This window comes from Tasmannia lanceolata, unplaced genomic scaffold (assembly GCF_043159265.1).
Source record: "Tasmannia lanceolata isolate RefF3 unplaced genomic scaffold, GAP_Taslan_0.1 ptg000023l, whole genome shotgun sequence".
In the NCBI taxonomy this organism is placed as follows: domain Eukaryota; kingdom Viridiplantae; phylum Streptophyta; class Magnoliopsida; order Canellales; family Winteraceae; genus Tasmannia; species Tasmannia lanceolata.
This window is the reverse complement of record NW_027518700.1, coordinates 37,626,045-37,646,679: the sequence shown is the minus strand read 5'-3', so window position 1 is coordinate 37,646,679 and position 20,635 is coordinate 37,626,045. Positions and strand designations below refer to the sequence as shown.

Here is a 20,635-nt window from a genome sequence, read left to right as displayed (position 1 = left end):
ACCCAAGTGATTTTTTTTTCTAAAAATACACTTTTTACGGTGTTCACACTCTTCAAAGATCCAAACCAATCATTCATTGGGCCCCCACAAATGGTTCCTAGTGAGGGAGACCAAACTAGCCGTATTAGGTATGTTCTACCCGGAGTGGCAGTTGTGATTTGACAACGAGGCGAAGAGGGGCGAATTTATCAGTCCCCTTCACAAAATATTTAGTAGATTTTGTTAGATAACTTTTGATTTTTTTTCCTACCCAAAACAGCCCCTTCTTTCCAATTAAAACACAACCCGTTAAATCACTCTAAATATTTAGTAGATTTTGTTAGATAACTTTTGATTTTTTTTTCCTACCCAAAAGAACCCTACTTTCCAATTAAAACACAACCCGTTAATCACTCCAAAGATTTTGTTAGATACCTTTCACAATTCCAGATGGTAAAAGAACACTATAAAAGAACAGTATAAGCCAACAAGAGAGATATCTGCTTTTACGTTGTCTGCATTTTATCGGTCACTTTACTAGTTCAACAGCATTTTCATCAAAAGATGAATTTTTTTAGAGTTGGACGTATTGTTTCGCGTTCATACGGCGCGAAGTTTGAAAGAGTAAGATTTTGTTTTTGTATTATTTCTATTCCATCTATTCTTTTTCCAGTTTAATCGATTATTTTTTATTTCTCTATTGTAGAGTGGTCGTTTGGGTGGTTTTGGAAGCTCTCCATATATGAAGGAATTGATCCTGCAATCTCGGCAAGAGAATAGTGGATTAGGGTTTTTGAGGGGTTATTTGACGTCCATAAGAGCTCAAAATGATTCTGTTAGGAAGAATCACTTTTTGGATTTGAAAATCCTTCTGGCAAACTCTAGAGATCGAAGATTTTTCTCAAGAAAAGCTCCGAAGAGGAAGAATAAGAGTAAAAGTAAGCTGAGATTGATTCTATACTGTCTAGCTAGTTAACTTTTAGTTAACTCTTTTTTTGTGCAGTGATATGCCCTCCCCCTCCTTCTAGTCCACTGCCGGTACAATACACCCCCAACCTATTTACGTTGTTAGCCATCAATTGGACGGTTTGAATCATCCTATGGTGAGGGTAGTACAGTGGCATGAAGGCCCAATTGTACGCCCCAATTGTACGCCCCACCGACATTTTTTAAAATGAAGTGAATGGTCCAAACCATTGGATGATCCAAGCCGTCCATTTTATGGGCCACAACGTAAATAGGCTGTGCCCCAAAATCATTTCCATAGGATGATCTCAACCATCCTATCGATAGAGGTTTCAATAATTTGCAGTTGTCCTAAGATCGGAGGGCTAGGATCATCATGTGGAAATGATTTTTAAGGACACATCCTATTTACGATGTGGCCCATAAAATGGACAGTTTGGATCATTCTATGGTGTGGGACGTACAGTTCATTTTGAAAAACATGGGGGCCTACCTTGCACAAACATTTAAAAAAATTAATTGTGGGTCCACCAACCGTTGTTGTTGGAGAGAGAGAGAGAGAGAGAGAGAGGCTGGTTTGGAGTGTTGGCGTGTTTTACCGGCTCCGGAGTAGAGGCGGGCCGCGGGGGGGTGGGGGGTATGGGTAAGGTTGCAACTCGGGTCGGGCGGGTCGGGTTTTGGAGAACCCAACCCTACCCGAGAAATATCTCGGGTCGGGTCGGGTTGGGTTTGAAAACCCACGATTCCCAAACCCGGCCCTACCCATGATAAATCTCGGGTCGTGTCGGGTCGGGTCGGGTTTTTTCACGTTGACGCAATTTTTTAAGGAAAACTCTTGTTTGCCAAAGCAACTCAACTCATAGAAGCAGAAATTACACTCACATTACACTTGAATCAAACAATGATGTAATTACACTCACATTACACTTGAATCAAACAATGCTGTAATCAAACAATGTTGTAATTACAATCAAACAATGCTAAATCAAACACTTGAATCAGCTCAACTCATAGAAGCAGAAATTACACTCACATACTATAACAGTGGGTGCGTGGGTTTTCACTTTTAACTTTTAACTAACAATAGAAGAAAAAAAAAGTACATACTATAACTTACGTAACTCGGGTCGGGTCGGGTCGGGCCCCTTCAAACCCGGCTCGACCCGAGATTCATGCGGGCTTTTGGATGCTCAACCCGGCTCGACCCGAAACCCATGAAACCTGAATCCAACCCAGGTTATTTTCGGGTCGGGTCAATGGGGGTCGTACCCGGCTCGAGTTGCAGCCCTAGGTATGGGGAGGAGGACAGAAATTTTTATGGGTCTATAGATTATGACTAGGGGAAAAATTGCGTATAGCAAATAGCTTATGGGAGGTAATTTTGCGGAAAGCCATTTTTTATGGGAACTTCTATGTGAAGGAACAGAAAGAAATTCACAGGGAGAATGATGATAAAAAATCTGAATCTAAACGGACTTTTAACTCCTTTCTCATCATATCTTACATTTATTTTCTATTTACTAGACAAGATTTTAAATTTCAGCTTTGGTGTACGTTTCAGCCACCACTGAAATTGAAATATTTCAGTTTCGGTTGAAATTTCGTCCGAAATGAAGTAAAATTCGGTTAAAAAGTTTGATATTTTTAAAATTTCAGTGGAAATCTTGTAAATAAGTGTGAAAACGAAATTCAATTGAAATTTCAGAATTTCGCCGAAATTCTGTCAAAAAAAGATTCATTGTGAATTTCGTTTCGGTCTTAGCCCAAACCAAAATATTTCAGCTGCCAAAATTTAAAACCATGTTGCTAGAAAACTTAATGGATCAAATGAATTAAATTGTTTTTACCAGAGGTGCTCGTAGATTCGAATGGGATGGTTAATGTTTTATGGTTAGTATACATGAACTTCCAAAGTCGGTTGTGCTGAAATGAGAGAAGAGGTTAGGGGTGCAAAGAGGTTAGGGGTGCAACTCGGGTCGGGTTGAGGCCAACCTGACCCGACCCGAGGAACCCATTTTTCCAACTGGACCCCGACCCGACCCGATTCCCAACCCGACAAGGTTCAACCCGAGAAACCCATTTTTCCAACCTGAACCCGACCCGACCCAACTTCAACCCGACACAACCTGAGTTTTTAAGCTTAAAAAAATAAAAATAAAAATAAAAAATGTCGGGTTTCACTCTGGCCGGGTTGCCAAACCCTCAACCCGGACCCTGACCCGGGTTGGGAAAAGTCAACCCGAACCCGACTCGAACTCGACCCGACCCTACCATTTTTCAGGTTGAACCCGTCGGGTTCGGGTTGAACCAGACCCAAGTTGCATCCCTAGAAGAGGTAATGAAAATATGCAGGTAGGATAGAGTAGAAAATCATTAGTTTGTTTGTGATGGAAATGGAATAATTGATGTATTTAATCAGCTGTAAAATTATGCCTTGGATGCGGAGTTAGATTGTTAAACTTGGCATCAAACTTTTTGTTTTTAGAGGAACCTTATCTAGCATATCTATACCTGTGCCATTTTTGAACTACAAGTGTTTAGACGTACTTTATTTTAGCTATAATTTTTTACTGCATTGAAACTTGTTCAAGTGTTCAACCTTGATGGTAACATTTTTTTGCACCCATTTTGATTTTGAAAAAGTCTATTCTTCTGGGCTTTTTATGCTACAAATTACAAGGTTTGAGGTTTGAAGTACTGTGTTTTTTCCCTTCCTTTTCTCCAGAGGATTCCAATACAGATGATCATAGGAATTCTAAAGAACATTTTACGAAGCATTTGCCAAGTTTGCTGGCACCTCTATTATTTATTGGGTTGGCGGTTTCATTCTTCTCGTTCGGTCGTTGGCTCCGGAAACAACAACAGGTCAGCATATCTTCTAAAGTAGTTTAAGTCACTTTATTTATCTTCTTGGTTTATATTTGGCACATAATTCTATGAAAAAATTTATAATACTGATGACTTTAAATGATTTCCATTAGATGTCAATATAACTTATACAATTACAGCCTAAGTCTTTCTATTTTACTGCTTTTGCTAGCTTAATGGGACAATGATGTTCACTTTTTTATTTATTTTTGGGTGCTCTGTTTGTGTGTGTGTGTGAGAGAGAGAGAGAGAGAGGGGGGTGGTTCGCTAATAGGTATGTACTGTAATATCCTGCTCTGTCCGAACACGGCATTTTCAACTTTTTCTGTTTTGGAATAATAATATCATTGACCTTGTATGTAACATATCACTATTTTATTTTTGAGTCTGAAAATCTGAATAACAAATCTCTTTACGATAAACGGATGCATTTTGCAAGTTCTTTATTATAGGTGGTTTGTACTAGCCCTTTCCTTGCCCCCATTTATAATTCAAACCTCATCCTCCTCCACTAGTGGCTACCGCTACCTATATTATAAGCCCATCAAGTCTTTCATTAACTTTTTAATATTGTCAGTTTCTGTAATCTTTGATGTGTTGAGCTTTTCTTGCTTACAATCATCATGGCACATACATCTTATTTCAGCTTTAGTGGTTCAACTTGAGGTTTTAAATTTCGGTTCTGGTTTCTGTTTCGGTCATTAGCGAAATGAAAATATTTTGGGTTCAGTAAGAAATTCCGGCAAAAATCTTATTAAATCACAAAAATATTTTAGTACAAATTCATGTTTAAAATCCATGTAAGAATCTTCACCGTTGGTTTTTTCTTTTTATTTTTGTCGTTTTTTTAGGACAAATTTAAAGGAATCCCATTCTTCTTCTCTTTTCTGTGAGTGGAGTTGATTTTTGTCGTGATTTCTATAGAACTGTCGTCATTTCGACATAAACATTTTATTATTTATCTGAAAAATTGTATGTTTCGGACAAAATCCCGAAACTTCTAGGAAAATCTTGTATTTTTTTGAACCCAAGTGGATTTCGTTTTGGTAGTAGACAAAATCGAAATATTTCGGCCGGAATAAAAAGTTCAGTTGAAATTTAAAACCAAGGTTCAACTATGTACATTTCTTCATTAGTTCTACATCATAATACTTAAGTGGGGGCTTTTCAACTCGAGGTCTGAATTTTGAACGTGGATTTGATCTGTTTTACGAGCATTGCATTAGGCCCTATAACAGTTTCTTTCTAACCCATATTTTATGATCAGTACATTAGCACATGTTCTTGCTGACTCACTGTAAATGCACTGTTTATTTATGGACTTAAATCTTTTTATCTTTCTATTCTAAAATCAAATGCCTTGTATGTCTTTTTTTCTCAGATCAGTTTTCAAGAGTTTAAAAACAAGCTTCTAGAACGTGGTGTAGTAGATCACATCATTGTTTCCAATAACTCTGTTGCAAAAGTGTATGTCAAGAGCTCTCGAACTATGACAGGTTCCCTTAATAGAAGAAATGGGAGCCATTATTTGTTTCATTTTAACATTGGGAGTGTTGAATCATTTGAAAAGAAGTTGGAGGAAGCCCAGGCAGCACTAGGGGTAGACCCTCATGACTATGTTCCTGTAATGTATGTCTCAAAAATAGTTTGGTACCAAGAGTTGCTGAGATTCGCTTCAACAGCATTGGTTGTGGGGTTACTCTTATACATGAGGAGAAGAATGCAAGGTGGATTTGCTGTAGGTGGGAGTGGAGGAAGCGGTAGTCAAGGAATATTTAATAATGAGAAAGTTAATGTGACAAAATTGGATAAGAATTCCAAAAACAAGGTGAGCTATGCTTCTTTCACTTTGTTATTAGTATTACTTTTCCTTAAACATATTTTTCAAGGATTTGGTTTGCTGTGATGACGTTGGAATGCTTTTTTCATCCAAGTATTTTTCAAACATTTAGATGGAAATTGAAATGCTTTTATTGTCCAGGTATTTTTCAAAGATGTGGCTGGATGTGATGAAGCGAAGCAAGAAATCATGGAATTTGTACACTTCCTCAAGAACCCTAGGAAGTATGAGGAACTGGGAGCAAAAATTCCCAAAGGTGCTCTTCTTGTAGGACCTCCAGGAACAGGAAAGACACTTCTTGCAAAAGCAGCTGCAGGCGAATCTGGTGTTCCCTTTTTATCTATTTCTGGTTCAGATTTTATGGAAATGTTTGTTGGGGTTGGACCATCGAGGGTGAGGAGCTTGTTTTTAGAAGCTAGGCAGTGTGCACCAAGTATAATTTTTATTAATGAAATTGATGGAATTGGTCAAGCAAGGGGTCGTGGGAGTCTCATGGGTGCAAACGATGAGCGTGAGAGTACTCTTAATCAGTTGCTTGTAGAAATGGATGGATTTGGGACAACTGATGGGGTCGTTGTACTTGCTTGCACCAATAGGCCCGACGTTTTAGACAAGGCCTTGTTGAGACCGGGTCGATTTGATCGTCAAATTTCCGTTGATAAACCTGACATCAAAGGCCGCGACCACATATTCCAGATATTTCTCAAAAATCTTAAACTTGATAGTGAACCGTCATTTTACTCCCAGAGACTTGCAGCGTTGACACCTGGATTCACTGGAGCTGACATTGCAAATGTTTGTAATGAAGCTGCTTTGATTGCTTCAAGAAATGAGGAAACAGAGATCATGATGGGACATTTTGACGCAGCTATAGATAGGGTCATTGGTGGCTCGGGGAAGAAAAACAAGGTAACTTATCTCCGGCTTTAACATTTTTTTCTTATCCATTTAAAAAAAAGGAGGCTAGCGCACAAGGCTCCTGCCATTGCGGGGTCTAGGGAGGGCTAGATGTAGGCAGCCTTACCCCTGCTTTGCAGAGAGGCTGTTTTCATGACTCGAACCCATGACCACCAGGTCACAATCGAAACATACTTCTTTTCTTATCCATTTATTCTATTTTTTTTTCTTATCCACCAGGTCACAATCGAAATGTACTCATATGCTCCATGCAACACAGAGTATTTCATGTCCCCTGTTGCTCACCATTTCTAGCATCATATCCACAAGTGATTTTGTTCATAATTTTAAAACTCCCCCGCGTCAACATGGACTTCCCTGAGTCGACTCCATTTTCGCTTGGCAGCATTCCGCATTTTGCCCCACAGAGTTAATAAAATCTCCTTTGACTCTCCCGAGTTAAGAGCATGTCAACCAAGTACTCAGCTATGCCAAACGTGTTCTTGGCCGCGTCTGCGCCGAGTCGACAACAATTTTTCTTGGCCGCATTTTGACCCGCATCCACGATTTTAAACACTGATTTTGATAGTCACATTTACTGCTAAAAACAAAAGGTGTCTGGTCATTTTAGTCTTCATATTCCTGTATGAATGTTTGCTTTTCATTTTGCTGTTGGCACATCTACAAAGTCGGGTATAAGAAAATGGTATCTGAAAATAAGACTCCTGTTGCGCTAGCCATGTGTCATATTCGCAAGTGATTTTTGTTTTACTTCTGTTTCTATCAATATTCTTGTAATTTGTATTCAAAATCACTGATTTCTTTCTTTCAAGATTATAACTGCCAAAAATAAAAGAAATCTATTTATGTGTTAGCCTTCATGTTTGCTTGTCAATTGGCAGTTTGCACATTCACAGTGTCAAGTATAAGGAAATAGATTTCATGTCCCCTATTTCTACGTTACATTCGCAAGTCATTTCGTTTGATACTTTTCTATCGATATTTTTTTAATTTGTATTGAAAAATCAATAATTTCTTTCTTCCATCTTAAGAACTAGCTACGAACTATATTTCCTTTTTTGGTTAACAGGTTATTAACAAGCTGGAACGCAGAATGGTAGCTTATTATGAATCAGGTCGTGCGGTTGCTGGATGGTTTCTCGAGCATGCAGAGCTGCTACTTAAAGTCACAATTGTTCCTCGTGGAACTGTGGCATTGGGTTTTGCACGGTACCATCCATACGAGAACCTACTCATGACCAAAGAGCAGCTCTTTGATATTACTTGCATGAACTTAGGTGGGTGAGCAGCTGAACAGGTAACAATGATGTGTCCACTTTGCCCTCTACATCTTTCTGGAATATTAAATGTGTATATTTATAGTGAAGCTAGGGAAATTCCCATAGAAACCGCTCATGAACACTAAAAATGGGAGATGTGCTGTGAGATGCATAGCCACCTCCTAAACTTAAACACAACAAAGTTTAGAGACCAGACTACTAGTATTTTATCAGTCATATCTGTTGATTTTTTTATATGCAGACTGTTTTTTTCTTAATTATGGATACCTTCCCCACTACACGTTTCACTCAAAAGTAAACTGGAAAACTTAGGACTTTGAAGTTTGGGTCAATTTTAAACAATATTGTTTGTATTACGTAACAGCATGAATTTTGATTTTGTTGACCAAATATTGTGCATTTTTTCCCTGTTTGAACATATTTTCTTAATGTTCTTTGGACCCATTTACTTCTCACCTTGATCTGGGCAACTGGTTGATCTTAATTGGTCTCAGCTGTTCTTCAAGAACAACCCTTTTGATTGCCCGTCCGCTTTTAAACTACTTTAACATGTTTCTCTTCTGGACGATTTCAAGAGAGTTTTTCTACTTTGAGAAATTCAAAATCATTTTTCGACTGTGACGCTTTACCAGTACCTAAAAAAATTCATGGAAGTTTCTGCTAAATGCTTTTACATCATCCTCTACTAATGTCGACCTTTATCTTCACCAAGATGAATTTCCAAATTGCTGAGTTCACTTCATTTCCACATCAAATCCATGTAAGCACCTTTTGATCTGTTGGACTCAAACGATTTGTATTGTCTGCAGTTGATCTTATAATGATTTGAATTCAGTGTATTGAACCATTCTAACTGTGGAAATGACTTTTTTTCCCATTGGGTGCAGATTTTGATTGGGAAGGTCTCAACTGGAGCCCAGAACGACTTGGAGAAAGTGACGAAGATGACCTACGCCCAAGTCGTTGTTTATGGTTTCAGTGACAAAGATGGGCTTCTGTCGTTCCCTCAAAGGGAGGATATGTACGAAATGTCCATTCCCTATAGCAGCAAAACGGCAGCAATAATCGACAATGAAGTGAGGGATTGGGTGGCGAAGGCTTATGGCAGCACTTTGGCCTTAATCGAAGAACACAAAGAGCAAGTGGCTCAGATTGCAGAGCTACTGCTTGAGAAGGAAGTCCTACACCAAGAGGACTTGGTTCGAGTTCTGGGAGAGCCCCCGTTCAAGCCACGTCAATTGACTAAATGATAACTTCAGGCGAGGATTCAAACTTGAAAATGAGAAACAACTCCCAGCAGGTGGGATTGTAGGGCACGGCACACCATCATCATCGCTCGATGTGGGGGGGTGGGGCGGGTTAGTGGAAGAGGTTGTTTGTATTTGTATAGGGGGAGGGGGGGTGGTGTTTAGGGTTAGTGGAAGAGGTTGTTTGTATTTGTATATAGGTAAACTAATTGTTCAAAGTCAACATCTTCATAATGATACAGTATTTTTCTGTCCTAAACATCCCATAATGCCGGTTTAAGAATGCCATATAAGTTTTACTGCTTGAGCTCCTACTTATGTAAGCTGGAACTGCATCACCATAACCAGGTGTAGGCCATGTTTGTCTACCAATTAAAAATATTCCATGGAAAAAGAAAAACTTAGTTGTGAGAGATGGGGGAAGGAGAGAGCTGAGAGGGTGGGACTAAGGGAAGCACGCAATGCACCTAAAAACCTGGAAAACAAAAAACGAATTCTAAGTTTTCTTTTCAATAGTTTTTAGAAAAAAATTTATGCTCTCTATTCCATCCACTCAATTGTCTCCCTCTCCTTCCATCTCGGCCCCTACACATAGTTGGGCCCACGAACATTTCATGGAATGATTTTGGAGGTGATATGCCCCTTTTCTTCCGTGGGCCAGCTACCTCTAGTGTATTTATGACTGCCTTTTTACACTACATGTGGGTTGTGAAGGAAGAAAGGGGGTTCCCATAATTTTTCATGGTTTCCAAACATGGCCGTAATCTTTCAGCACTATAAGAAACAGAAATAGAAGAAAAGACAGAATGAACCTAGAAAAATCCTCAGGGATAAGATTAGAAAAAAGCTTTAATTCCATTCTTGCAACTCATTTCTTAGCCAATTTATCCGCCTTCATGTTTTCCAATACCTATCTATCCAGCTTTGTGTTTGCCAATCTTTTAACATGACGGAAATATAATTCCGAGCCCCTTACATAATGCAAAATCTCATTGATCCAGCTGGAAAACCTCTATGGATGAGATCTAGTGCCCTTCAACCACCCTATTACATTGCGGGAGTCCCCCTCTACTATCCCCTTTGCTATGGCTCAATCAACTTTAGGCCTAGAAGAGCCGTCATAATTTCCACTTCCTTTGAGTCTGTAGTACCCAATGAACTTTAGAAGGCCCATATAGTAACACCCTCAAGTAAAAGACCACCCACACCTGCTGGGCCAAGGTTTCCCAAGATCCATTAAAATTTACCTTCAAGAAACCTTGAGGGGAAGGGTTCCACTTTTGAGTGGCTTGCTGTGAACTTTGACTGCCTGCAAAGATATTGTGCAAGATGTAAGCTTTTGGTAGAATGATTTAACATTGAATTCCCCAGAACTGCACCAGATCCAAACCCTTGTATGCAGCTGATATCTTAATGTATTGCGATTCCAATATCTGCAATAATCAAGTCATTCAGTCTATCTCCTTGTCCAAGAGATTTCTTAAGTTCAGCTTTCAGGAAATGTTGTTTTCCCTGTGCTCCTTGCACTCCTTAACCCATACGCCCTTCTTCGACGCTACTATGAATATATCTGGGAACATTTCTTTTAACGAGGCTTCCCTGCACCACTTCTTTGTCCAGAATTTGACTCTCTCCCCTGAGTACACTCTGAACCGGATTCCTTTATCAAACTTTAATTTTTGGTTTAGGATGTCTCACTGAACTCTCACACCCCTCCACTACGTCGGCACCACCGCCTCCCCATCGAGCAAAGCTGACGATGTGCGTCCCCCGTGATCCCACCCTCTGGGGTTGTTTCTCATTTTCAACTTGCCTGGACTTATCATAATTAGTCGGCTCACTTGACTAGAACGAGCGCTCCCCCAGGACCCGAAGCAAGTCATCTTGGTGTAGAACCTCCTTCTCAAGCAACAACTCTTCAATCTAAGCCACTTGCTCTTTATGTTCTTCTATCAACGCTATAGTGTGGTGATAGGCCTTGGTCACCCATTATCTCACCTCACTTTCAATTATCACCCCCGTTTTGCTATCATAATGTATTTATTACATATGGTATTCTTTATCTATCTTATTTTTAAGTCTTTGATTTTCTTTTTTTATAATTTCTTCACCTTAGAAGCCTTGAATCTGTAGCCTATGATCCAATGGAGTGATCCTTTTTCACAGGTTTCGGTGCATGACCCATCCATACTATTCATGTGAAAAACATGGACCGCATAATTAAGTTGAGTCCAATAATCGGTTCGGCACTCACACTCGGATCTCAAGATCCAAAACAAACTGGGCCTTAGGTGCTTGTATTGTGTCAAAGTCGAAAAACACTCTATGTAGGAAAGCATGTTAGGTAGCTTAAAAGAGGTTGGGCAATCGATAGGGGTGTTCTTGAACAATGGCTGGGGACCAATTAAGGCAACAACCCCAGATCAAATGGGTCAAATAACAATAGATCATCTGTTCATGAAGAAAAAATAGCACGAATTTGGGTCTTATAAATGAAAATGCATGCTGTCAAAATACAACAAATAATGTTTAAAATTGACTCCAGCTTCAAAGTCCTAAGTTTTCCTGTTTACTTTTGAGTGAATCCATTGGTATGTGTAGTGGGATGTATCCATGATAAAAAAAAAATCAGCCTGCATATAAATAGATCAACAGATCACAAATAAAATTCCTGTAGTCTGGTCTCTACACTTTGTTGTGTTGAATTTTAGGAGGTGTATCCATCTCACAGCACATCTTTGATTTTTAATGTTCATGGGTGGGTTCTACTGGAATTTGTCTTGCGTTTGGATTACAAGAATCAGGAATTGGTATTAAAATCAAATTCCATTACATAGAGAGAGCTCTCTTCTCTCTATTGACTAGTCCTCCCTAAATTTAGAGAGAGCTATTTTCTCACTAAAATTAGTCATCTAGAGATAGAAGAGAGTGCTTTTAGGATGGGACGGTAGCAACTAAGGAGAGATTTTTCCTATAGAGAAGAACGAGCCAACCAGAATTGAAAATACCACCTCCTTGAGGGGTATCAAAATCTACCCAATATTCCGTTGAATGTTCTACTCCACACTTCCTTTTATGCCAGCAATGCCAATCCAAATTCTAGAATTCCTTGATAGAGAATCAGATGTCGAATATTATTCTCTATTTCGGTAATCCAAACACGACCTAACTTCGTTATAAAATATTACCTCTTTAATGTTTCAGAAATATGTAGAGGTTAAATTCGAAACATCAATGTTATCTGTTCAGTTACTCGTTCATCTAATGTCATGCATGTTATGCCAAAGAGCTGCTCTTTGATCCTAAGGAGGTTTTCGTTACGAATGTATTGTGCAAATTCTACTTTTCAGTTCCACGAGGAACAATTGTGACTTTAAGTAGGGCCTCTATGAGCCCAAGAAACCATCCAGCAAAACATGGACTGATTCATGATAAGCGACAGTTCTGCATCCAGCTTGCTAATAACCTTCTATCCAAACAAGTATATCATATCTAATTTGAAGTTGGAAGAAGTAAATTATTGATTTTCAATACCCATTAAACTAACATCGATAGAAATGGGAGTAACAAAATCATTTGTGAACATTATCTAGAAATGGCGCGCAACAAGGGACATAAAATACTATTTTCTTATACTTGACATTGTAAATGTGCAAACAGCTAAATAACAAGCAAAGTTGAAGGGACATTAACATTTCATCTCATTCCACTTTTTTTGTGGGTTTCTAATGATTTTGTATGAATAATCTCAAATATTGTCCATGTTTTTTGAAGGATGATTTCATCTCCTTTAAGAGGCTTAGGAAATACATAATTATTCCTAAAATTCGTTTGAAATAAAAATTTTAGTCCTTTTGTTATTCCTATGAAAACATGATTGAGTTCATTACTTTAATACTATAAGTAAAATTCAAGAGCGTTAACATCTCATTAATTCGAAGCTCGAGAGACATCATGCTCCTTTTATAACACATTCCTCATTTGAAAGTATCGTAGTAGTACTGACCAACCAATGTATTACTAGCTTTGTGAAACTTGTTAGAGCAATTAGGGTTTAAGCAAGGATGCTTAAAGCATTACACCCAAGGTATCTAGTTTGGAATACCAAGTTTATTGCCTCCAGCCCCTATATATAGAGATACACTAGGGTTATAAGAGGTTAATGGGTTCCAGCCCAAATGGGCCCACTACACCTGATCCATTAGCTATTGGGCTTATATTAGAACATACATGGGTTATATTATATACCCAACAATCTCCTCCTATGTTCTACATATAGCACAATCCAATAGATAGATAATGTGATGTTCAAACAAAATTATTGAATAATCCATATCACCATATCAATAAAGATTTGTAATCCAACTGAAAACAAAATACTTTAAAGAATAACCAAAAGTTTTAGAAATAATCTAAACTCAAACATAAGCAGTTTCATATGTAGGTGAACTATTTAATCAACGGAAAAGAAAATAATAGTTCCCACTGCGCTATAAGGATTCACTCATCAAGTAAGTCATCCTCATCAAGATCCAAATTGAGGCAATCTCCTCCATTTTCGTCAATTCCTGTAAATTACCAAATATGAATTTCATTAAAATGAATCCAATCATTTGTGTATTTTACTAAAAGTATCTAGTTCTACAGAAAGAACTTAGTACAATTTCATAATGGCTGAAAAATAAATATCAATATCAATAAGCATCAATGTCAAGTTTCATTCAAGAAGAAGACCTAACAGTTTCTATACAAAGAACCATTCCATGTTTCCATTTGGAATGTTATAGGCATCATATCCAAATTGAGTTAGGCTGTATCATCAAGTTTGGAATGAAACAACCTTTCCCAAGAAGGACATGTCATCAAATGTGGAATGACATAAAGATAACTGTAAACATCATTGAAACATATCAAGTGCTTATCTTGGCCAAGATAGAGAGATTCAAAAATTTCAAAATAATATGAATGTAGGTTAAGACACGTCTACACAGTCTTTAACCCCATCTCCCCCGCAGTTTTGAATATTCGATCTTTGTTCAGTCCATTCGTAAGAGCATTGGCCATATTATCCTTTGATCTCACATCAACCAAAGTGATAATACCTTGTTCTAGAAGATAATTCAGCGTGGCATGTTTCAGCCTGACATGTCTCCTCTTACCATTAAAGAGTGAGTTTTTCACAATCGTAGTTGTAGCTTCATTATCACAGAACAAACTTAAAGAGTTAATATTTAAATGTGTCAATGGAATGTCCAGGATCAGATCTCTTATCCACTCTGCTTCATCTCCTGTAGAAGCTAAAGCATAAAGTTCTGATTCCATAGATGACAGAGCAATACAAGTCTGTCTCTTTGACTTCCATGCAACAGCGGCTCCACCCAGTGTAAAAACATAACCACTGGTAGATTTACTGTCTCCTAATTCTGAGCCCCATGATGCATCAGAATACCCTTCCAGAATAGGAGGATGGCCATTATAACATAGAGCATATCCTTGAGTACCCTTAAGGTATCTCATCAGCCTCATAAGGGCATCCCAGTGCTCATGGCCAGGATTACTAGTGAAACGACTCAGCATACCAACTGTAAAGGCTATGTCTGGCCTAGTGCAACTCATAGCATACATGAGACTACCAATCAGTTTAGAATAATCTAACTGATTCACACTGTCTCCTTCATTAGAGATAAGCTTCTTGGTATAATCAAATGGTGTCTCAATCGGTTTACACTCACTGTATCCCCATGTAGAAAGTAGTTTTTCAATATAATGGGCTTGGCTAAGAGTAATCCCCTGCCTTTCAAAACTTACTTTCATACCAAGAATGGTGTCAACCACACCAAGATCTTTCATGTCGAATTCTTGAGCCAAAGTGGTTTTCACGTCACTCACTACAGAGAGATCGGAACCAAGAATCAACATATCGTCTACATACAAGCAAATAATCGCAACCTTATTCGACACAGATCGAAAGTAAAGGCATTTATCTGAGTAACTGGTCTGAAAACTAAAGCTCTTTACGACCTTGTCAAATTTTTGATGCCACAATTTAGGTGCTTGTTTAAGACCATACAAAGATTTGTGTAACTTACAAACTTTATTCTCGAAACCCTCCATGACAAACCCTTCAGGTTGGTTCATGTAGATTTTCTCTGTGAGGTCTCCATTAAGAAAGCCGTTTTTACATCCATTTGATACACAACATACTTCTCAATAGAAGCCAAAGCAAGAAGAATTCTTATCGTTGCCAAATGACAGACCGGTGAGTAAACATCAAAGTAGTCTTTCCCACTGACTTGAGTATAGCCCTTAGCTACTTACTAAACGTGCTTTATACCGAGGTATGAATCCGTCAGGATTAAGTTTCTTCTTCAAAATCCACTTACAGCCCACAGTCTTAGCCCCTTTGGGCAAATCGACTAGCTGCCAAGTTTGATTTTGTAACAGAGAGCTCATTTCATCATCAATGGCTTCTGCCCACAACAAAGAGTCCCTAGATCTCATCGCTTCATTATAGGTTGACGGATCAATCTCTACGTGGTAGGTCACAAAGTCCTCACCAAAGTTCTTGGGTACTCTATCTCTTGTAGAAACTCTTAAAGGTTCTGATGTAGAAATCAGTGTAGGACAGGTGTCAGAAGTATTCTGTTCAAACTCTACATGCGATTCTGTAACCATCTCAGTATCGCCAGGTAGGTTCAAACCATGATCTCCGAGAAATTTATTCTCAAAGAATACTGCATCTCTAGATTCTATAACCAAATTGGTAGATAGATCCAAAAACTGATCAGCAGCACTATCTTCTGCACCACCTAGATAGACACAAGTGTTTGTGCGAGGTCCTACCTTAGGTCTCCTAGGGTCTTGTATCCTCACATAAGCAATACAGCCCCAAGTCTTAAGAGTGTCATATCTACAAGGATGTTTATACCATAACTCATAAGGAGTAGTGGTCAACTTAGAGTGTGGTACTCTATTCAGGATGTGATTTGCAGTTAAAGCTGCTTCTCCCCAATAGCTAGTAGGCATGCCAGCTGTCAATAACATAGAGTTTAACATTTCAGTTAACGTCTGGTTCTTATGTTCAGCTATGCCATTAGATTGAGGCGAGTAAGGAGCAGTAGTTTCAAGTATTATGCCCTGAGAGGCACAGAAGTTCTTGAACTCTGTCAAAGTGTATTCTCCTCTTCTATCACTCTTAAATCGCTTGATTTTCAAGTTCAATTGATTTTCAACATGATTCTTGAAAATTTTAAATTTATCAAAAGCTTCATCTTTCGATTTTAAGAGATAAATATGACAATATCTAGAAAAATCATCTATAAATGTGATTAAATACTTCCGACCACCTCGAGTAGTGAAACTTTTAAAGTCACAGAGGTCAGAATGTATTAATTCAAGTTGTGTGCTCCTAGAAACCGAACGAAAAGGTTTTCTAGTGATGTTGGTTTGGGCACACACTTCACATCTGTCAAATCTAATCGATGTATCTATAGGTATATTATAAGTTTTAGCAAGTTTGACCATTTTCCTATAGTTCACATGTCCCAATCTAGTGTGTAACAACTTAGGATCAATCAAAGTGGAACTAACCTGACTAACGGTTTCATTTGCTAAACTTAGTCTATACATACCATCGATTAAGAAAACACAACCAAAATAATAAGAGTTAACAGTTAAAGTTACTCTACCACCCAAAAAGGATGAACACATGCCATCATTGTCTAAAAGACTAATAGAAATTAAATTCTTTTGAATAGCAGGAACTACTTTAACATTTTTTAAAGTTAGTATTTTACCTAAAGAAAGGACCAGGTTCGCAGTTCCAGTGTGAGTCACCTCTGCCTCAGCTCCACTAGCCACTGTAACGGTCTCTTTCACGCCAACAGCATCCGTAAGTAGTTTCTTCGAGTTGCAAACATGACAGGTGGCTCCTGTATCTAACCACCAGGCTGAAAAAGTACTGGCCTTACCATTGCCTAACATGGCAACAAAACTCTTAGGCGCAGCACTGCCCACCATCATATGAGCTTCCTTTTGTGGTGTGTCAGATTTAGCCTTCTTAGGTTGTTTACACTCTGCAGCAAAGTGACCCCATTTCCCATAGTTGTGGCACTTGCCCTTCTTTTTCTGAAAGATAGTCTTTTTGGCCTCCAACTTGGGATGTTCACTTTTAGGTGACTTGGATTTCCGAGGAAATTTCTTGGGATATATTACTGCGTTAGCAGCTGATTGTTGCTGTCTAACCATCTCCAAGTTATTCCTAGCTCGATTCTCATCTTCGATTCGAATGAAACGTTTGAGATCATCCAGTCCCACTTGCACCTTTTTCCGATACATTTCGGTTTTGAAAGAATGCCATGCAAATGGTAACTTATATATAATTGCACCCACAAGAAACGAATCACAGACAACTATTTTTTCATTATGCAACTTAGATCTCAAATTCTCTAGATCATTCACTTGAGGAATGATTTCTTCTTTGTCCTCTTGAAACTTGAAATCCATGAATTTGTCCACAAGATGGGTCTTGGACAATTCCTCCTCCTTCTTGAATTGAGCATCTAAGTTGTTCCATATTGTTTTAGCAGTGTTAAATTTACTATAGGTTTCTGCAAGACGATCTGAAAGACAATTCAACAGGTAGTCTTTGCAGAAATCCTCATCTCTAAGCCATTGAGATTCATCAACTTCTTCATCCGTCTCAGCAAAGGTACTCAAAACAGTGTAAAAACAATTCATATATTTTAGACTGAATTGAGTCTTTCGCTTCCATGAGTTAAACTCAGATCCACCAAAGGAGTGAAGTTTGACCATCTCAAAAGGCATAGAAATTTTTTCCATTGGATATTTCAGATGAAATTAAAAGTGGAAAGAGTGCACCTGATTGGAGAGAACCAAATCCAAGAACCAAAACTAAGGACCAATCCTCGAAAGAATTTCCAGCTTCGGTTCAACCGCAAATCAAAGAATCAAGTGTCAACTTCGGTTTCACCAAGAATCGAATCCAAGATTTGGCAATAGCTCAAAAAACCATCGAGAGGGAAGAAACCCCAACCTCACTGCTGTGAGATCCCCAACAACCGAAAGAGAGGGAACCCCCAAAGAAAAAAAATGAAAGTTCTTCTTCCGTCAAGACGAGAATACTCACTAGATGTGCAGAGAGATTCGACGCCAATACTCCGAGTTTCTCCACCAGAAAAAAAGAATGAGACCCACTTAATTCGGCTTAAGTGGTTGTTAGCCGGAGTTGCCAAAATCAGAGGGTTGCCAAGAACCTGTGTAAAAGAAAATCATGCCCAAAAGTTTCTAATCCGAGTAACAAAACGCGAGAAATAGAAACCCCAAATCGATTGATTTTGTGTCGATTCAATGTCCGCTCCAGAGTTGAGATTAGGGCACGATTGAAGCTTCCAAACGATTCTCACAACACATAGAAGGACAGTAGTAGAGAAATCAACGGTTGTGGAGAAGAGACCCAAATGATTGAATCTGTAGTGGAGGAGAAAACCCAAACCTGGTTTCAAACAGCAGAGAGAGGCACACCCAGAAGTTCTTGCTCTGTTTTTGACGTGAGGGATTGAAGCCGAACCCAAACCCAAACCCAAATCACCGAGCAGCAGAATCCACCGTTTCCTCCAAACAAGAGAGTATTTGCAGAAAACCCACCCAGGAACCCACATCTCTAGAAAATCGAAAAAAAAAACGTGAGAGAGGGGATTTAATGCTTTAAGATTGTTAGAGCAATTAGGGTTTAAGCAAGGATGCTTAAAGCATTACACCCAAGGTATCTAGTTTGGAATACCAAGTTTGTTGCCTCCAGCCCCTATATATAGAGATACACTGATGGCGTCTGAATCCGGGTCTGCGATTGCGCGGTCGGTAGAGGGCCTCCGCGGGGTCTGCAATCACAAACAAAGGGGGTCAGGGGGTCCGGGGTGGGTCCCAGACGACCACTTCGACACCCAAGTCAGATCCTTCGACCAATCAATATAAAGAACAGCGAGATGGGGAAGGGGTTTCGATCAGGGTTACCAGGGGCAGCGTGCGGAATCTTTTCTGGGTGAGTGAGTGAGTGGGTCGGAGGGGACTAGCAGGGAGAATAGGATTGAGTTCCTAGCCTCCTCTGTTTTTGCCTCGCCTCTTTTCTCGGTGTCCGGAGTGGAGAATGAGTGAAGACCTTTTTTCAGCGGAAAAGCCTCCCCTTCCCTTCTTCCTTTTCCTCCCTTTTAAAGGGAGGCGCGCGACCCTTTTCATCATTATGGAGAGAAAACCTTCTTTTACAGGGGGCCGTCCCCCTGCTTCGCCGGCGCACATGGCTTTGGCGGCCATTTCCTTCCATGATTTGTGATGATGAGGCCTGAGCGGCGAGAGGGTGACACGTGTCATGATTGTGTGGTCTTTGCCGTTTTCCAACGCCCTTCTTCATGATGATTGGGTTCTGCTCGTACATGGACGACACGTGGCGATATCTGGGAATACAACCGTATTTGTGTCCCATCATAACTCCCCCTTACTCCTTTGGTCCATTGAATGGGCCAAGGGAGTAACATTTTGTTCGAGCGAAGTCATGATGAGGATATTTACGAGGGCTCCGGGGTACGAGGAGGCGCGCCGTTTTATCCGGCGGCCGTCCCCGGGAATCAGTAGCGTCGTTAAATGGGTTGCCTTGTTTCGAGGTACCAGGATTCCCTTCTTGAGTTTAAAAGGGGGATCGCCCTGGCGCCTTGCAGTAGGTGTCCTTTCGCGCCTTTTTCAACACCATGTCGGGTTTTCCTTCGCGAGTTAGGGGCAAGGCCCGCCTCCTCCAGGAATCGTCGAGTGAACCCGACTTGTCTTCCGATCCGAGGGAGGATCTTCTGGCTCGTCGGAAGAAGGCTAGGAGGAACCCGGGTTCTTCCTCCGGCTTCCCCCCCTTCGCCTTTCCTCCTTGCCCAGGGAAGACAAGTTGTCCCATTCCCATGTCGCCAGGGAGTGGTCTTTTTTCTCCTGAGCCTATCACCAGGGGACGGAATTACGTGGCCGTATTGTGAAGATGGGCAAGGAGATCGAGGTCTTGATGCGGGAGAACGAGGCTCTACAGAAAAAGGTTGACCTTCTCAATGAGCAGCTGTTTGAATATGAGGTGGACCCCTTGCTGGAGAATTCTTGGAAGGAGGAGGGGAACCCTTCGGGAGAGGATTCTTTCTCCGATTAATCTCTGGCTCTTTTTGTGTTTTTGCGTGCCTTTCCCCTTCCTTGTTGGGGATTTTTTGGGGCCTGCGTTCGCCGTGCTTTGTTCCTCGTTTCCCTTTCTTTTTGTGGGCCTGTGGGCCAGGAGGATGTGAATGGATGATCTTTATGAATTGGTGCCGTGTTTTTTTTGTGTTGCTTTTTGTGTTTTGATAGATATTATCTTTGTTTGTAAGGAATTGCGACGTTCTGACCGAACTTGCGCGGGATTCCGAGCCTTTTCTGGCTCTTTTAATCTCCGTTGCTCATTGTGCTTGTGTGCCGTGGCCTTGCACCTGGGCTCCGGGCCTCGTCCTTTTCTTTCTTCT

General features: G+C 39.9%; 1 pseudogene; it reads left to right on the top strand.

The window, feature by feature from the left end:
- The first annotated feature begins 543 nt into the window (after positions 1-543).
- Positions 544-20,292, top strand: LOC143856065 (ATP-dependent zinc metalloprotease FTSH 8, mitochondrial-like; annotated as a pseudogene).
- Positions 20,293-20,635: the final 343 nt, after the last annotated feature.